Below are 16,215 nucleotides of genomic sequence, written 5' to 3'. Positions count from 1 at the left end.
GCTCAACGCTTCCCTCTGGGAATCCTTCAACAGGCACATTTTAAAACTCGGGTTCTGCAAGCTATCAGCCACCGGCCCTCATGCCAGGAAAACTCACACGGACGCTAATGGAAATGGGACACAAGCAGGGAGCGGAGCTGGGTGGGTTTAGATTAAACCATGCACGCATTTCATCGGATTGTTCCTGACCCACTGTTGCTTTTTCTCTGTTTTCAGCCATGCAGAGACCCGGCGGAGGGGCAGTGCGATGGAGCTGGAGCCAAAACAACTCTGTAAATAAGACCAGCTCTGAGACCTGCCGAGCACTCTTCGAATGCGGCAGGCAGGGCTCATTTCCTACAGGGCTTGGCCACAAACATTCCAAAATAATCAATTCGAAGCCCTCTCCTTGCTCGGAGCTGCTCTCCTTTTGTGCATACCAGGCCAGCTGCATATTTACGGACAAGGCTGGAGGTCAGACCGTTTCATTCGCCTCTCCGGCCCCCTTGGCCGGCTTTCACGCAGCCAGGTCGCCAGCTGGCGGGTAGCACCTCTCCCCGCCGCGCCGGGAGCACGGCATCCTCCCAGCGCCAGCTGGCTTTCGGGGACGCCGGCAGTGACAGACCCACGGTAAACCAAACCCACCCAGGCCCCCCCCCCCTACCCGAGTCACCAAGCTGAAATTAGCACGGACCTTCACATGGGGATGTTTAGGCAGAGCGTTACTTTGCAGAGGATAAAAATCCATAATTTGAGTCCTTTTCTCCTTCCCCATCAGCTTCACAACTCAAAGTCCCCTTTGATAGGATTGCTCCCACCAAGCCACACAGGCCAGAACCCCATATACAAATCTATACGATAAGCCCCTACATCTTCACCAGTAGGTCTCGCCTGGAAATAAGCTTAAACTTCACGTAAGATAAGGAAGAGCCAAGCGGTTAGGGGCAGCCAGTTTGCTCCACCAGCTCCGTTGAGCAGATGAGAAAAAGCACCTAATTAGCTAAATTTATTAATATGCTGCTTTTCTTTTTTTTTCAGAGAGGATACAGCTACATTATAGAGGTGAAACATGACTTTTGATGATCAAGCAAGCAGTGATTAAATAAGGTTAATCCTCATTTTATATGCTAATAGGATATTTATAATCTCAACTGCATATCCAATTTAGCTATTTTATTTTCTGTTGTTAAGAAAGTATTTCTTATTAGCGAAAGAGAATACCCCTATGTTCACTGCAGATGCTATTTTAATTGGGCTCAAGTGCATTGTGTGTAATTAGTCCACTTCTCTAATATTTCATCTATAATTACACCATGAACAATGTGCTTAAATTTCAGAAGGGCTGCCAGTTTAATTTTTTTATTTTTTTTGTTAAATAAAACTGCTAATTAATTGGTGACCCTTCCCACGGACAAACAATTCGCATTGTAGCCCAGCCCCAGGGCTCTCAAAGGACCATATTTTCAGAAGTTTGAACACCTCATTTTGACACACCACCTCTGATCTAACAGACATGAAAGTACCCACACCACCCACCTGGCTTCACCAGGACCACCATTACAAACCTGCTCCCAAGGTACCCCAGGGGCAGACGTGACTTCAGTAGCAATTTTAGGTGATGCCGGCTACTGAGAACAACCAAAGAGAATTAAATAACTGGATGTTGTTTCTTCTCACCCACTGAATAAATCGTCTCCATGGTTTTAGAAGGGACAGCCATGTGGTGGCTAGGGGAGCACTTCCATCCTCCATCACAGTGGCCCAGCTTCGTAACGGAGAAATGAGAAAGAAACAGCACTGAACGCGATGCAGGTGAACACGTTGTGATGCCATCAGCAGGACTGAAAGGACAGCTCTAAAATACATCCTCCTGAAAATGTCAGGACAAGGTGCTGTTTGGAGGCTGGAGATCAAGCTGAGCTCTCTCAGAGGAAGGTAGGATAACGTGCAAGACAGTGCCCATGTCTGCCCTTGGTTAGCCCATCACAGGGCTTGCAGTCAATGGGACCTCATTACTACCAACGTCTAATAATTTATGACAACCACACAGAAAGGAGAGTCCTAGAAAGATGCAAAGGACACACACAACTAGCCTTCCTACCTTTGCCTTTCTAAAAACAACCTCAATTCAGGGAGAAAAAGGTATTGAATCACACAGAAGACCCTTACCCAAGAGGACAGAAACCTCCCGCACCTTTTCACGGTTCCCATCCCAGAAATTAAACCTTTCTATGGGCAGTGGAGTAGGCAACTGGGCTGGCTGGTGGAAAAGGGCAGTGCCTTTACCGCTCAGAAAGCCTCACAGTGTGTAGATGAAGGTGGTGGGCCAACACATCTTCTGCAGAAGACAGGGGTGAGGAAGAGACAAAGCCATGCTCCCTAGCACTGGAGATCATGGTAAGTACGGGATGGACCCCCTTTGAGGCATCCCAGGACCATGTTACAGGTGTGCTACCCTACCCTCCTCTCCTAAAGCGCCTCCATGAAAAGCCAGGTTGGCTTCAGGCTTTTCTTCTCCCTGGGGGGTGTGAAATTCTAGCTGTTATTTGGGGAAGGGTGAATTATTTTTTTTCCCCAAAAAAAAAAAAAGCCTGACCTCTTCCCATCTGCTGGGGAAAACCAAATCGCTACCAATCTGGCTCTGATGTGAATGAGCTCCTTCTGCAAAGAAGTTTATTTTTCAAAACAAGCATGCCTGCAAAACACTGTTTATTTAAAACACAGTATAAATGCCAGTAACCCAACATGCACAGGGAACAGCACCCGGAGGTCTCCCGCTTAGCACTTGAGAGCTATTAAGTAAATCAGGGGAAAATTCCTCAGGAAATGATGGGGTTAGGCCTGATGGGCATCCCCATGTGATTAAATGCAACTTAATGAGGTCACAGGTGACAGATTTGGGCACAGAACTGTTTAAACAGCATGCAAAAAAAAAAATATATATGTTCATAGCAGACAGGGGATAGGATCAAGGCTGCTTGTGTTATCCCATAGTGCAAAAACACCCCAAAAAGGGAGGCCTTTGTCCCAACGAGTGTCCACTCAAACAGCAAGGCAAGAGGGGATTGGGAACTGCAACAGAAAAGGTGGGCATGGGGGAAGAACAAGCTCACCTTGGCCAAGACAGAAAAAGCGATCACTAAGACGTAAACAATTTCAGCATTCTGGGATTTTTTTCTTTTTAGTTCAGAAAATAGCAGAAAAACCATGATGGTGGTGGTTTGAGAGACCATAAGGGACCAAAAAAAAAGCACTGAATTCCAGCACACACAAGCTTTTCACGTCCTTCCTTAACATCTTATGCCACTGAGCAAACATTACAGGGGCTCTTGGCTAGGAATGGTCTGGGTAGTGTCATGAGTCAAGGATGGCCCGGCATCACTTTGATTCCTTAGAGGTTAGAGAGGAGGAATCAGGTCACAACACCTTATTTTCACCCCACCCCCCCAGCATCTCTAATAGAAAATGGTTGCCTTGATCGAAGGAGCTAAATTCTGCTGTCATTCTGCGGGACTGCAGGATAATTACATTGACTTCATCCCAGCACTTGGGTTTTGCTGATACGTCTGTCAAGGACAGGAGGGGATTCTTGGTGTCTCACGGCCCCTGCAGCACTTGCTGAAGTAACCCACCAACATTCACACGAGAGGGTCTTCTTACACCCCCCATGACTGAATTGCCAGGGAAAGAGGGTCCTGGCCAGCATCCCACCAGCAATGGGGCAGCTTTGTGGAGTGATGAAAGGGAATTTTTGCCTTTGTCAGCCTTAGTTCACAGCCAAAAAGGCTTTCCATTGTGCTGTGTTGGCCAAGAGTGACCCACTGTTCCTTCCCAAATAGTAAACGGATGCCTAGAGGTTCTCGTGTGTGGTCAACAATGATGCACTATAACCTCCCAGCTGGCAGCAGCCCCCCTTCTCTATTTATTGTGCTATATTAGTCGTCATACAATTCACCTGGTGGACTGACTTGCATTCACTTGCGAAGAATGAAGATTTTACCAGTTGACTATTTTTTTTAAAAAACTGGAACCCATATTAGTAGGAAAGGGAAAGGCCAAAGGGAAATTATTGCTATTTCAGACAGCAGCATAAATTTTCTTCCTATTTTTAACCTAGCTTTTAATTTAATAAGTTTTATGACCCTTATATTAAGTACATATGTTTTACAAGACATTGTGTCCCTTGAGTCACCCTGAATTTGCTCTACTATAGCAGAGTTAAATGAATGAATACTGTGTTTCTGATTTCAGCTCACCCCCTATTTGATCCTTATATAGTCAATAAACCTTCATAGAAGCATGGAGCAACTGAATTAAGCAGTGTGCCAAAGCTGTGTTCGGGAACTCTCTGTTAGACTTTAAAAGGGAATTTGTAAATTGCTATTCTCTTATTTGGAACCTGCTACACCACTGCCAGGTTTCCCATGCTGTTTACACAGAATAAATAGTGATACCAGTAAGACTCTTGAAGTGATATATATATATATATATATGAAATATATATATTGCCAATTTAATTTTCCATAAGATAATTTAAAAGGGGGAGTCATGTTTGTTTTGTTTTTTAATTTGAGCCTCCCAGCCCCTAAAACTTAACTGATTTTTTTTTTCTATTGCTCTCTGGAAACTTTGAAGAGCAAAAAGCATTTAATCAGCCCTGCACAGGTTACGGACTATTCCCAAACAAATGCAGTTTTGGAAGGAAGCTGGGAGATCTTTTCAGAATATAAACATTTAAAACAAAGGCCAAGTCTGCTTTCCCAATGTAAGTAATCCTTTCATTGAAATTGGGGCATATAGGTTAGTAGGTGACTGCAGAGTCATGCCAAAAAAGTTAATGCCTGCTACAAATGGAATATAAACAAATTGGAAGATCAATTGTATCACCCAAAGTAGATCCCTTTACAAAATTAAGCCCCCCCCCCAGATACTCAGTGCCTGCAGAGAAAATAAGCATGCACCAAGATTATTCTTGTTTGGGTGCATTTAGACCATTTATTTAAGTAATACAGTGGGGCAGCTTTTCACAACAGGCTTGAAATGGTGGCAAAACACAAAGATTAGAAAGCGATCGTTGATATTTGCTCCACAGCGGGAAGCATGAGTTATTGATTGGCTTTGTATCAGCCTAGCGTTCCTTTTTAATATAATAAGATTAGTTTAGAAGGGTGTTTTATAAATCGGTGGTTCTAATTTGATTTGAGTACTGGCTCTTAGTGACTTGCCAAAGTTCACTAAATATGCAGAGTATAGTATATGCACTTTATCTTTGTGTATTAGCTATGACATAAACACAGAGGGGAAAAGTCAAATTTTATACATCAGAAAATGGGTTTGTTGCCAGACATTATAACATTGCGTATTTAATTTAACTGATGTATGTTAAAATGGGAAACCAAATTCAATGAGCTGTTTGTTTCTTTCTACAGATACACTTACATCAATGACCTCTGAGGACACGACCTTAAAATGTAACTAGATGTTTAAAAGAACCTCAAAGATCTATATAAGACATTAATGTTTGTGTCAGAGGGCAGTATACAGGCATGTATATACTCAGCTGTCTATATGTCGACTGCTATATTTTTTATTGTTACAGGAAACCGGCCAAAGTCCCAAACAGGAAAATTATCAGCTCTTTTTTTTTTTCTTTTTGGCATGGTCCTGTTTAAGACTAAAGGCATGACCTTGAGTTAGAACATATTTTAGCCCCAATCAGTAACCATTTTGGCACCTTGTGCATGTTTTTAAACGCTAGCCCTTCTTGGGGAGCACATGGCCCCCGCAGAGAGCTGGAGCGGTTCGGCACGGTGCACGGAAGTGCACAGCCCCGTGTTTGAGGACTGGCATGTGGCTCCTAAAAGGAGGAAGCAACAACCATTTGAGCCGGGCACAAGGAACTCCTGGTCACTTCTCCAGGGACAAACCAACGTCAAGTTCTGCTGTCTGTCAGGATTAAGTGCCTGTTTGCTTTTTCACTAACATGTGGTTTGAGAACAAAGCCGCTCAAATCTTCTCCATTCTTAACAAAGCATCTCAAATTGCTGAGTAAAATTCCTTAATCCCCTCGTCTCAATCTGAAAACACCAATGCCACATGGTAACACTGAGGTCTCTCTTTGTCCGCCATAGAGCGCCATTGACATCAATGTTTGATTTGGAGCTAACTTTTTCTGCAGGCAGCCTATTATCAGAGGGAAACCCCAGGTGCTGTGTTCTCAAAGCAGGCCTGTCCAAGTAATTTTTCTTCCTCATGTTTTCATTCCAAATGAGAAACCAAATACAAAGCAAGAAGAGAGCAAGCTGGCATAGCTTTTCACTTCCATAAACACGTGTGGTAAAACACAAGGTGAGCTTTTCCATCGTGAGAACCACGAGGAGGGATGCAGTAGCTGAGTTGTCTGCATGCTCCAGAGGTCAGGCTAGAAGAGACAGCGGCTCCAAGTTAACTGCAACACGCTCTCCCACCAGTACCAGCAAGCAAACCCGGTCTAGAAAGTTAAGAAAGCAAAACCTGTGATCTGAAGAGGATTGCACTGTGGTAACCTGGCACAATGAAGAAGTCTATGTACCAGGTGGCTTGACCACAGTGCATATCTGTAGACATCATTCTTACATAAAACTTAGCTCTCATCATGGTCAGTATTTTCCTGCTATCACTTAACAACAACAACAAAAAAAAATCAAGTCCCAAATTCTGTTAGAAAAGTTACAGAGCTCACAACTTACTCACTCTTCAACCATTCCTCCTACTATTATTCCTGCTCTCCTATTGCTTTCTTTTCCTACTGCATAGCCAGTGTCAGTTTTAACTGCCCTGTCCCAAGGGGGTTAGATCAAAGGTCTGCCTGGCCAGCAGTAATTGGAATTGGGTGGCCAGGGAAGAGCAGAAGTGTCAAACAGCAGCAACACTTTCCCCATGCACTGTCCTGGTCCACTCTTTCTATGATAGACAAGATATGGGCAAAGTTCTCCATAAGGCATTGGCCAATCAAAGATGCAGAAGTTTGCCATGTAAAACTCAGGAAAATGGGGAAAACGAGCGGGAGTTTTAACTTCAGTAGACTTTTTTCCTTTTCTTCTTGCTGATTTCAATCAATTAATTTGAGGTTTAGCTGTAAAGGTCCACAAATTGAATAATATGCTCTATTACCTAGTCCTACTTGGATCCATATTTGCCAAAAATCAGTTTGTGGTCTCTGTTCCCCTCCATTTCTGACCTCAGCAACGTGCATGCCTTCGTTCAAGCTTTGCTTCCTGGAAGAGCTCCACAGAATCCAGAGTAGCCCCTCTAATCAGGGCCAGGTCAGCAGCAGAGTCATGACTTTTATCCTAAAAGCCATAAGGGCTCCATAAGGAGCCGCAACTGACTGGCTGTGAGGAAACTTCTAACATGTTTTCTTCCTCTCATCATCAACTAAGACACCAAGAGCAGCTTCAGAAGGTCTGGCCATGAAAAATAACTCAAGGTTTATAACCAGCAGTAGTCAGCTGGAAAGCATAACTCATAGCTAAGCTGTTTACATGCAGCTGGAGCAGACTGTTGTGGAACAGAGCATGCAGGGCAGGTGGGCACAATATTCATTTCCGTATACCCTTCCAGGCTGACTGCTTGAGGTAGAGCAGAAGGGATCACCAGGGTCACACCCTTCAAGACGCCAAGGCCAGAGGCTGCAAATATGTCAAGAAAACCACTATCTGGGCTACAGTATTTGGGAAAAGAACATGTAGACCATCACAGCCCCATGCTGCAAAGTTTGGTCATGTAAGAGGTTTTCCAGGCATAAAAGATGGCTCTTGAGACTGGAGACGCACAAAAGCTGCGGAATATTTTCCTCACCTATCACATCTCAAAAAAACCAAATTGTTTAAACCATCTCAAGAGGCTTCTAGCTTTCCTACTTGCAGGAGACAGCAGGTTAAAAAAAAATACTCGGAGTCTCTAAGGAAAAAAGCGTGAATACTTATGTCCACCAAGGGTGCTAGAAAAGGCCCCTTCAACTCTCTTTCAGTAAGGATAAAGCTTGAGAATCTAATTTATTGAATTACAGCAGTGACTTTGCAGGCAGACAGAAAGAGTCCAGGACAGCCTTTTCCACAGAAAAATCACAAATGGGGAGTTACAGAGTAACATCATCTCTGATGCTACCTTGAAGAGGTGGCTGCAAATAAAGCTGTAAGGTTAAAAAGCAGAGAGCAAGGTGCACCCACACAGATGGAGCTCAGGGACTGGGACTGATGGGCGCTGACAGAGCCCAGGGAGGACCAAAGACCCATTAGTATGGATAGGGATGACTGACCTCACACAGAGTAAGCATAGATCAAAGTCTTGAAAAAAATCCAGATTATTAGGGTTTTATTTCTGAATCCTTCAGAAATAGTTCCACGTTACTCCTGCAGGCAATGAGACTGCACACTTGAACTATGAGCTTATGGCAGGACTTTAATCAAACCATTCCCACAGAAATGCTAAGACCCTTGAAACACAACTTGTGAGCCAAAATTCCTCCACACCAAGGTGGAAAATGAGCCTTGAAAGACATATCCACAAAGCAGACATTTCTCAGCTGATAATGAACAGGCAGCTGTTGCTGCTGTGAGCCGCTCTTAACCCAAGTGGTGATACCTACTGGCCTGAAGAGCTAGTTAGATCTCATTTATATTAGTGGAAAGCGGTGTCTCCAAAGTCAATATAGTTTCACTGGGGTAAGTGATATCAAATTAGGCTTGATGTCCACAGGCCTGAGTGTATTATTTGCCTTAGGGCAAGGAATGAGAACAAAGGACTCATATATTGGTATCGGTGCTCGGTCTGTAAACTATTGCTCTCTCTTGCCTACCACGTCTTCCAGCAATGGGCTATGTGGAGTTGTACAATTAAAAAGTCATTTACGTTCAACATTCCCACGTCTCTGACATATGCCTTGTCACAGCAGAAGAGTTTAGCTCTACACCAGTGAGATTTGAACATCATGAAAAGGTGGCTACCAGCAAAAACCACTCCGAGGTGAAAAACGGAGAGACAAAGAGAGAAACACACACAAAGCAACCTGGAGATGTTATTAGAGCTCCATCAGAGCTGGCTCTGGGTACAAACAAAGCCGGTAGCTGCCCAAAACAGCCAGGAGACAAGAACATTTCCCCAGGTGTCCTTCCCTCTGCATGGCAGCAAAGCCTGACTGGTGGCCCCATTGGTGGCAGCTGGCATCAAGGATGTAAAGCTGAAACCTTCAAAGTCACCTCCATGGCTCATTGGTAGCCCCAAACACCAAAGGTTTTCCGTTCGCAGAGCTCCAACACGGAGTGTAAAGTCTACTGGGTGACGCCGGTTCTGGAGGCAGAATGCCAGGAAGGGGCTGGTAAGCCTGAAAGAGGACAACCATCATCTGCAGGGACCTCCGTCCTGGGAAAAGACCGCTTTCTGATGGATCTGGATGGTTGCCCGTTTCTATTTTTCCCCCCATTCTGACTTTTACATGATTATCATCACACCATCCCCGGGGTGATGCTTCAGGGCAAAGCGCATAGGTGAACTTGTCACTGGGAACACACACACACGTACAAACACGCACCCCTTTTGTCAGCCATAGTGTTTTATAGCCCATGGGTGAGTAATAAGGCAGGGCTCCGTATCTGCCTCATAGCATGATATAACTTTCAATCATGTTAATTAAATTAATATGGCCCATGCTAATGAAAACCACAAAATACTATTTTGGTGTCCATGAGCACACACATTTTGATAATATCGACTTGTCATTCTGATGTTCCTTTCTACACCAAATACTAGCAATGTAAACATATCTAACAGCGCTTTCATCATAACAAAGGAAATTCTGCATCAGCACCAGACTGAAGGCAGACAGACTTGTATAAGCAGCAAGCTCCAGAAATATTCGGCCATACTAGGGCTCACCGAGTCTTCTACAAATGCTCCTCCTATCTAATCTTTTTAATCTACTTTTAAGGTATATTTTTGGCTCATGTTTTGTTTTAGATTGGGGTTTTTTTTATTATTATTATTCTTTCCCTGCATGATTAGCCATCCAGGAAATGTTTAAATTACAAAATCATAAGGTTTAGAAGATTTATAGATCAAATTATATTAACCTAATGCAATAGGCCAGCCATACGGAAATTAGAAGTCTTTATATTATATTTTGGTTATTAAATTGCTCCCTTTATACTGTTTAGTTTGTTTGTAACAGCAAGGTTTTGCTGTCTGATGTCAGAACCCGCAGAGTAACCAAGCAAAAACAAATGACTTAGTCCTTGGTTCAAAGAAATAATAGGTTACTAGCATAATTAATTTTATGTTTAATTACTGCAGAATGAAACAATTCAACAATATCCAATCAATCCTCGGAATGACAGAACAGAAGGTCAGCAGTTGCTAAGTCAATTGTTTTGAAAGAGAAATTTATGTCAGGTTCTCTTTTATGGGCTGGAGAAAGAAATTGGATAAAAGTGGTCAAGCAAACATTAATTAATTGTATAAATGTAATCCTGTTGTCATGCAAAAAATCACAGAGACTCCAGGCACAGTGTTCAAAAAACCGGGTACGCATCAGTCAAGAACATCTAGAAATGGCATCCTTGACTTAAAACAATAATAGTGGAAGAAAGGAAAGCAAAGGGGAATGTTTGAAAACCAGATTGGTTTTCAAACTGGCATTCAGAAGCACATTTGTACGAGCTGATGGTCTCAGACCGATGCCTATAGAGCTACATAGAGTCTGACCCTGCTTGGCTCCTTGGTGGCAAATCTCAGAGACTGTTGCTTCTGCCTCCCCTGCCTTCCCTCAGATTAGAGAGCCAAGTCATCTAAAAGGGAATTTAATGTAAACCAAAGGCCCCGTACAAGTGAATCGGGTACAGAATTGCCAACTCCTATGATTATTTTTCTCTGAGCCTCCAGGTATTCAGCAAGGTTTAATTTTCTGCAGTACCAGCTTAAAGTCATACGATTACACATTCCCATTTCACCTTGAAATATCCATTTCCTGCTCCCTCACTCCCAGGAAAGTTTTGTGTTTCAGAGGCCTCACCTGCAGTTTCCATCATTTTTCTCACTACTGCTGATTAGATGTATTGAAGATGAGGATTGCCTGGTGGGCTTAGCCATCCTCTGGCACAAAGTGCCATTTTCTCTGTACCACACTCCTCTTCCAGACTTGCTGACGGCACCAGCAGCCACCCTACCATCCCCTGCTTCTTCCTTTAAGACCAACTTGTGAAACAGTTGTTAACCAGCCAATTCTCTTATTTTACGCTGGGGGCTGCAGAGGGAAGACCTGGTGCCATATGTGGACCTGGTTATGAGGTCCATCAAAGTTTGCTGCGTCAGCTCTGATGTCTTGTCAAGGCAGGTCTGTACCAGCATCTAGTGTTCCTCACCATTAGCACACAAGAGCTAGGGGGTATGACCCCAGCTTATCAGTAATCAGGGCAACAGAAACATCAGAAATCATTGACCTATTCGTCACCATGCCATATTTACTGCCACCCTCTCAGCCTCTTTGAATCCATTTTTGCACAAAATCCAGTTGACCAGTTGTCCGCCTGCAGAGCATGGGACCACCAGACACTCTGCCTGTAGAAGACCTCCTTCAGATCATAGGCCAAGGAGAAGTTACTGCTGGCAGGCAGGGAAGAATGGTGCTTTATTGTTGAGCATGGAAGTTGAGATGCAATCTTGCATGTAAGCCAAACCAAGCTGCTTTATGAATCAATTTTGTCACCTATAATGGGAGGCAACCCCAAAGCATGGCTGGATGGCCCAGCCTTGAGATCTTCAGCTTGCAAAAAAAAAAAAAAAAATTGAATGTGCAACTAGTGCATTGTGAAGTGCTTTGAGAGCTTCTTTGAGCCACTTTGCTGGTACCAAAACGGGCACACAGCTAATGCCATCCTCCATCTTGTTCCAGCTCAGCCCAATTTGATGACGGGAAACAAGACAGATAGGGAGGGAGGAGCGAAGGATGAACTCTGCGGCACCACACTGGCATTTCTAAGCCTCATCCAGGGTTTGGCTTGTATTTTTCCATGGGGGATGCCAAAACATTTCCAGATTAAGCAAATATATGGCTGTATTCTTGTTTTAAATGTATATATTATAGGAGGACCCAAAGGATGGCAACAAGTGGGAGGAGTACGCCATCCAAGAGCCCTGGCATGGACCCTTGTGATGTTACTATGGTTATGCATGGTAAACAATGCTATGGAAGAAGTTACTGAGCTTGAGCAGGGGCTGATTTTTAAATCTTAGCAGGGTAGCCTGTTTAAACTTCAGATGCAAATGCTTTAATGGTGCAATGACAATAAAAAGACCTACACACTTTCCTTCTTGTAACAGTAACTTTGCAAGAGAGACTGAACGCAACTGCTTTCTGTACAGAAGGATGCTTAACACAAAAGGCAAAAGCATTGAAAGCAGTAATTTAAAAACGTGCTCCTAGAGAGGTTATTTTATGGTTTTGCTGTGCTCGAGTCTGGACCAATGATGCCATCATTACTAATCTTTGAAATGAGGGGGTTTACATTGGGAGTGTTGACATAACCTTAGCTACAGCGGGGGGGGAAAAAAGGGTACGAGAAGATGGAAATGTATATTTTTGGAAATAGATTTCATTCTGACAACCCTATAACAAACAAGCGAAATTTTAATACCGTGCTTCGATGAAAAATGAGCTGCTGAATAAACACCAGACTAATTCATAAAGAGCAAACTCAGCCTGTTTAATATTTCTTGAACAGTCCCAAAAATTCCATTGATCACTAGTGATGCTGTAAATAGAAAATTCCTGCCATTTTCAAAGGAGCCAGGAGAATCTCATTGGGGTTTGCCTATCAAACTTAGAAACTTTTGAAGCTCCCAGGCTAAAACATAATAAATCAAATATGAAATTGTATAGTGTTGGGCTGAGCTGGAACCTATGATTATGTGGTCTATTCCTGAGATTGTTTTATTTTTTGTGAAGTATTTTGTTTCTACTTAATTACCATGTCCTCCACCAAAAAGTCAAACATCCCTCCCTTGATCAATCAGCTCTTTGGTTAGAAGTGCACAAATAATTCAAATATTAGCAATTAGACCTTAGTTCTCCAGTTCAGTACCAATATATGATACTGCATTTTGCTTCCTTGGAAAGGCAAACTAGATCCGTGTCATGCCCAATGTTAAAATAAAATGTCATAATCTTGGGGCTGCATCCCCCCCATGGGTCCTCCCTCCCTGCATCCTGCTATTCTTTGTGATTTCTTAGGCAGAGTTATGAAAACAGCAAGATATCAGATATACTGCATTAAATACATCCTAAGGCAAAAGATCAAATGGGTACACACAAGCATTTATATAAGTTCTGAAAGATCCTGAAAGTTGAGGATCCTTCACTGTATTTTTCAATTTTTTTTTTTTATTTTTTTTTTTTAAAGAATTCCTTTTTCCTTGAGTATTTCCAAGCTGATAATTTTTACCCATTTTCACTGGTGCCGACCCTAGTCCCTTCCTAGCCAAGCAGCGCTCAGGCTGCTCAGTACCGCCCAAAAAAAAATAAAATCCAGAGTTACTTGGGCTAAGCACAAAAACGAGCAGCAAGCTTCCTATTTTAAGTAAATTCACCTTTGTTTTTTCTAATCAGTGACCCTGCCCCTAAACCTGAACCTGCCATACCAGGGCACCAGGCGAGCTTGGACTTGCAGTTCCCCACTTGGGCTACCATCATTGGCTCCTTGCTGGTGAAAAGCCAGATTTATTCCTCTGCTCTCCCTCTGTTTAAAACAAGCTGCTTTCCGCTGCCATGCCCACAATCCCGTCTTTCTCTAGTACAAAATATTCTCTGCTGCAAACTATTTAATTTGTAAGGCAGGCAGGCTAGCATGGGGGTAAAATACCAATAAAATCAAGGTAGCTTTGGCAAGGGGGGGCAGCTGACTTAGATTAGCATCTCCAGTTCAAGCTGGTGGGGGAGTTTGGGATAATTTCATGTTAGGCAGAGTTAAAACCCAGGCTGTCCGGTCGCAGGGCTATTTTAACCCAAGCTAACATCTTTCCCACACTCCTCCCTTGCAGCACAGACGTGCTTTCAACTGACAAGTTCTCCCTCATACTACTTTTTATTCTTGTCCTTTCATTTGTCCTCCTCTTCCCAGAAAACACTCTGGTACGTAACATCTGTCCTTTCCTCCCTTTTTTTTATTTTTTTTTTTTTTTTAAAAAGAGAAAAATATATCATTTTCAACTGGCCCAGAAGCTGATGCCCCTCGCTTAACTCTGTTGTTTCCCCTCAAATCCCACACTCCAATACTAAAAGCAACTTTTTACAGCTTTGCAAAGCAAGGAAGGAAAGAAAAGGGCGATGCAGATGTCTGAACCACCCTTGCACACAAAATGCCCTTGCCATACTACTTTAAGTCCATTTTTGCGCTGAGAAACAGCACAGCTGTGACTCAAGCCGGGCTGCAGCAGCCTTTCTCATCTTTAAATGTTGCCTTCTGGAATCACTCAAAACTTTTACTTCCTTCTCCCTGTGCAGACAAAGACAAATCTCTTAACACAAATGTTAAAAAGATTGCATATTTACGGTTCAGAGCTGCTCTGTTAATTCCCTTGAAATGCAGTCGCATAACGCCCCCCCCCCCCCCCGAACCGGTCCCGAAGCCAGCCGGGCTGCACTTCCCCTCGCTTACCCTGCAGCCCTATTCTGAACCCCTGTAAGAGCTGATGTAAGCATAATTTGTACTACTTCAGAGCTGGATCCATTTGTGCAGGAACGCGCATATCAAATTCTTTCACTCGTACTACACAATCCAAAGGTTTGCACAGGTCAGGGAGTGAATCTTTTCATTAACAACGCTTTTTTTCTATATACCCACACAGCAGAAAACTAAGGAAATATGTATGTATACACACATATGCATGTTATAATGTTCTCATCCATATAACACAGCTCATGTTTAAGTTCTATCCCTCCTTTTCCTTTCAAAGGATGGGAAGAGTTGATTTTAATGCAGGTCCCTCAGTCTTCAGCACCATACTTCAGCGAGAGTGATAGGTCAGCATGCCTCGGTTTAAGTTTATGAACTGACAGCCCACTTTCAATGACAAAAGAAAATGTAACCTGGGCTGGGTTTCAACCACTGATTGTCAGATCCCATGTTCAATATGTCATACGGAGTACACTTCATTAAGGACTGAATTACTTTACTTGTAACATGAGCTAAATTAAAGTCAATGTCAGGCTGCATAAATCACCAATGTAAATGTACCACTAAGTGCATTGAAACAGTCATCATCACCCTGTGCCCTAAAATAACCCAAAAATCTGGGCTTCATTTTTATATGTTGTAAGGATGACAGACAGGAGATTTTTTAGTTCTTTGCTAGGGCTCACAATTTTACTGTCAGAAACTATTGAACTTTTAAGGAATAGCAATGGCCCGGTAACACCTCTCATCAGACGATGTATTTCATGGTGCTGTGAATTCAGAGCTCACAAGGAACAGACCCAGAGCATCCATCAGGCTGTCACAGGCGTCCTTCGTTATACTGACAGGGTGGAAATTTGGGATCCTGCTGGTTTAAGGAAGGGAATGGGCAACCCTGGGAACACTTGCACAGTCACCAGGACAGTTCCCCCCCAGGATGACACGACTCAAGTCAATGGGGTATCACAGGATTTAGGCAGACAGTTTTCCCACCGAGGTATTTATCTATGACCAGAGGTAGAAGAAGCTATGTGAAAAGGAAATAGTTGGTAGGAAAAAGTGCACCAGTGCCTCATCTGTAAAAAAAAAAAAATCTAACACACACTCCTCTCGCAGCAGTTTTATTCCAGTGCAGCCCTGCTCATTAAGGTATCACTTCCTCTCTACACCGAGCTGAGAACAGATTTAAGTCTCCTACACCCGCTCTGAAATTCTGGGGGAGGCACTGTCTGGCCAGAGCTGTGGAAGATGTTTCCAGATGACAATGGGTGGCAGAAGTAATAAGCACAAATGGCCAATTCTTGATGCCCATTGCCCAAGTCAGGAAAACGCCTCTGAAGTTCAAGATAATACATCAGTGTAAGACTGGTGAACGCAAGCAAAGAATTAGACTCTAAGTTGCTTATTCATATTTATTCCAGCTGTTTGAACAGTGGATTAACTTCTGTTAAATAAGTAAACTAAATTTACTTATTAAAAAGTAAATAAGACTTGTCTGTTCTTTTCAATAGATCTTTCATGTGTTTTTAAC

The sequence above is a fragment of the Rissa tridactyla genome, chromosome 3 (assembly GCF_028500815.1).
Source record: "Rissa tridactyla isolate bRisTri1 chromosome 3, bRisTri1.patW.cur.20221130, whole genome shotgun sequence".
Lineage (NCBI taxonomy): Eukaryota > Metazoa > Chordata > Aves > Charadriiformes > Laridae > Rissa > Rissa tridactyla.
Note: the sequence above shows the minus strand (reverse complement) of the source record.